This window comes from Manis pentadactyla, chromosome 15 (genome assembly GCF_030020395.1).
Source record: "Manis pentadactyla isolate mManPen7 chromosome 15, mManPen7.hap1, whole genome shotgun sequence".
In the NCBI taxonomy this organism is placed as follows: domain Eukaryota; kingdom Metazoa; phylum Chordata; class Mammalia; order Pholidota; family Manidae; genus Manis; species Manis pentadactyla.
This window is the reverse complement of record NC_080033.1, coordinates 17,788,327-17,792,582: the sequence shown is the minus strand read 5'-3', so window position 1 is coordinate 17,792,582 and position 4,256 is coordinate 17,788,327. Positions and strand designations below refer to the sequence as shown.

General features: G+C 43.5%; 1 pseudogene; it reads right to left on the bottom strand.

The window, feature by feature from the left end:
* Nucleotides 1-545: 545 nt before the first annotated feature.
* Nucleotides 546-3,143, bottom strand: LOC130680930 (lysM and putative peptidoglycan-binding domain-containing protein 2-like; annotated as a pseudogene).
* Between the last annotated feature and the right edge of the window lie 1,113 nt (nt 3,144-4,256).

Below are 4,256 nucleotides of genomic sequence, written 5' to 3'. Positions count from 1 at the left end.
TCCCATAATTATGAGGACTATATAATTTATCTTCCAAATCTGGACATACCTGAGGGTACAAGGAGGTGCTATTATAATTATGCCAGCAAAACAGTAAACTGGGATTACTCTCCCTCTAGCAAATTCTGATTTCTCAACTCCAACACTGTTAATTTGCTAACCAATTCTGTTTTAAACACAATTCCACAAGGAATGAGTACCATGATCATCCTTTTACTTTGAACTTCCAATATTTATCCTGATGACTGATACACAGTACATACTCTACAAAGGATATGCATAGATTTGTTTCTTAACAGGATGAGATAGATAATTGTAATCCTTTTCTTATAAAATTTCTTTGTGATTTGCAGACATGGCTCTCTTTCAAATGAACTGTTAAATGCACCAATAGTATTAACTTTTGATTACAATAATTTGGTGGTAGTTCCTTAGAATTTCTGTGTAGAAAATCGTATTTGTAGGAAGCAACATTTTCGGTCTCTTTTCCAATACAGATGCCTTTTATTTATTTATTTATGAAAACATTTTATTTTCTCATTCAGACTTTTTTATTTTTTACAAAATAGCAGTCAAAATTTGGTTCTTTATATTAGATAAATACAGAATACGTAATACATATTGAAATATATATATATATATATAGCACTGAAGTATAAACACATAGCAAAATCAGCATTACTTAAACAGCAACCATGTTGTCCATGCAATTAGGATTTCTCAGGCGCTAAACATTGTTTTTAGCTAGAATACATATATAGTCTTTGATGCTTTACATCAACTAGTATTTACAAAAGCTAGTCTAAAAAATAACACCACCTATAAAAGTAATGAGTCTTAGGATACAATTCTGCTTTCATGCCATCATAAAGACTTAAAATGGTAAGAGCCAAAGGGAACTAATCACTTCCTGCCGCTGCAGGAGGCAGACCTACTTAATTGTGTCTTAAAGAGGTGCACTATGAGGATCCAAAAAGGATGCTTTGGAATCCCCAGTTGTTGGTTTCTTTATGCTACAACCATCTCTTAATCCAGGCTAGATTATGCCCCCAGTCATCTAACTGTGATAGAGGGAAGTTGCATAGAGACTTTCTTCATCTCTGCTTTCTTCTTTTAGTTTCTTGGCTGCCTGTGTTGACAACTTAATCTGCAAGTCTAGTCCCTGCAGGAAATCTTTGGCTGACACTTCCTCAGGGTGTACAGGCTGAACAGTGGCCTCTGGAGTACTGGGAGGAGAGAGGCTTTCCTTAGCTGCTCCTGGCTCCTCTTCATGAGGAAAACTATCAACAGTTTCATTTTCTGGAGAATCCATTGAGTTAAGTCCATTAAACAACAAAAGGCTTCTCTGATACAACTGGGATGTTCAAAGTTTTCTTCAGAAATATACAGTCATTTGTAAACAATTTATTTGCCCTTTTAATCTGCTCCATCTGAACATAGGTGGGTCTAATGTTCTGTAAATTTCACCTCACATAAAGCAAAGAAAACTCATGATCCAGTCCAAGGAAGAGCTGGAGAATTGTGTAGCTTTCCCACCTGCCCTCTGCTCAACATTTCCCAATATCCAATAAAAAATTTTTTTAATTTATTTTTTGCCAAGGACAAAAGTAGCCGAAATGCTGTAAGACCCAACGGCCTTATTCCGTTCTGCGCTTTCCCCCCAGTGAGGAGACGGAGGCCACGACGGATCGATGCAACAAGCAAGAGATTTATTGTTATTCCAGCTAGCTGGGGTCCAAGCGTCTGCCCGACACAGCGGGTTTCAACAAGGACCCCGAGCACTTAGAACTAAGGGTTTATATAGCATTTTCAAAGCACTTAACTCATAGTAATTTCCCACAGCTATACATTATTCTTGCAAAACATACATCCTGGGGTTAGGCAGGATAAGACCATTCTTCAATTGTCAGGGCGGATATACGTCCTGGGGTTAGGCAGGATAAGACCATTCTTCAATTGTTAGGGCAGATATGCATCCTGGGGTTAGGCAGGATAAGACCATTCTTCAATTGTCAGGGCGGATATACATCCTGGGGTTAGGCAGGATAAGACCATTCTTCAATTGTTAGGGCAGATATGCATCCTGGGGTTAGGCAGGATAAGACCATTCTTCAATTGTCAGGGCGGATATACGTCTTGGGGTTAGGCAGGATAAGACCATTCTTTAATTGTCAGGGCGGTTCCGCCTTATTTCGGTGTTTATGATTGATTAACTTGTTTTTCTATTCTTACAATGCTATCATGCAAAAATCTGTAATTCCTCTGAACAGTCTGCCTCCAAGGTTTAGAACTAGACTCCTTGTGTTGAAAGATCTTGTTAAAAAGTTAAAATTTTTCAATATGAGGAAGAGGTCTCTATAAAGGTTGGTGTTCTTCCATGAATGAGTGGGCATCATGATAAAATAAAGGAGCCTTCATTGTATCACATCCAGTACACACACTTGTCAAGGAAGCTTGAATCCATCTCAACCTTGATACTCCACCATTACCAAATTGCAATGACTGTGGTAATGATAACTGTCCAGTGTGTTCACATTCTAGCATGCTTAACTGCAACTGCAATAAAAGGCCACCAAGTTTCAATGTTAAAAAAAACAGAATATGTTTGTTATGCTTCAGAAGATCGGAGACTGACGAGAACCAGGCCCGGGGTGGACCAATGACTGTGCATTGAGTCCCCTACACAGAATCCTACTGTTGCCAACAACCACCTGATCAACAAATATGAGAGATGCCCTCCCAAAAAAAAAAACCAGAATAAAAATAGATGCCTCAAGTTTTGGATATGACAAGGATTTGATTTTTTACAGTCCTTGAAAATTGCTGTTGCGATTTTTCTTTCACTGTCACAGTCTTAGGTGGTGCGAGACTCCGTACTTGAGCGCGATGCCCTGCAGCGTGTCGCGTGCGCGGACCCGGTGCTCCACACGCCGCTCGATGACGCCGGCGCCCAGCGGCGCCCGCACGCTGGCCGTGCTGCCGTACGAGCGGGTCTTGGTGCGGGCCAGGCTCAGCGACAGCTCGGCCTCCTCGGCCTCGGAGCCGGGGCGCGAGCGCGGCGGCGGCGAAGGGGCCCCGGGCCGGGGCGCGCGGGGGCCGCCTTCCCGCAGGGGCAGAGCGGGCGAGTCCGCCATGGGTCCTGCGGGGGCCGCCAGGTCGCGGAGCTCGCCAAGGGGGCGGCGCCCCCGCCGCCTTTCCTCCTCCTCCTCCTCCTCACAGGGGCTGCGGACGGCGGTTCGGCGGGGGCGGCGGGCTGGAGGCCGCGGCGGGAAGCTGCATGGCGCGCGCCCCCGCCTCCGCCTGCCGCTCTCCCCGGACTCACCTGCAACGGGAGGAAGAGAGAGCTCCGGCCGCTGCTGCCGCCCGCCGCCGCTCCTCCCTGCCCGCCGGGACCGGGAAGGGCCCCAGAGGCGGGAGCCGGGGCGCGCTCCAGCCCGCGGCCGGGGGCTTAGGAGGGGCCCGTCCCCGCCGCCCTAGGCCCGCGCGGGAACCCTGCGCCGCGCACAGCCTAGTTACAGCCCCGCCCCGACCGCAGCCAAACACCACGGCTTCGCTCTGCCTCCTTTATTGATTTCCCGGCGGGCGCCGGCTTTCTGAGCGCCTTTAATCTTTTTGACTTATTGAGTTACCTAGCACCTTAAAAGTGATGGTATTTGGTGTTTGAGCTTAGAAATCATATATATGTATATATATTCACAATCATAGATGTACATATGTTATTTTAAATATTAAATACATATTTAGTGTAAAGATTTTTCATATCAGCTCCTGCCATGTCTAAATATCATTCATAATTTATTTTTGTGAATAGCAAATATAGAAAAATTCATGAGCCATATAGTTTAATAAGTACAGTTATATTCAGTATTTAATAATTAAAATGTAAAATGTGTATAACCAAGTAACATGTTCAAGAAATAATACATGAACAATACCCCTGAATTACCCACATTGTTCTAGTGCTTTTAACCCTCTCTCTCTCCCCTCTTTGTAATTGCTATTGATTTTGTGAGAACTTTATCACTGGTTAGGTTTATAGACTTTCCACCTACGTACACCTGAACAAGTGTGTGTCTCCAAAAAGAATAGTTTTATTTTAGGTGTTTTGAACCATATAAGCATATAATAAAATTTTATGTCAAAATTATGCTCTGAGTTCAGATAGTTTTTTATTTACACTGATGTATCCTAATTAATTTAGTAGTTTCCAATTAAGTAGTTACAGACATTTCTTTGACACTTCTCATTCTGATATA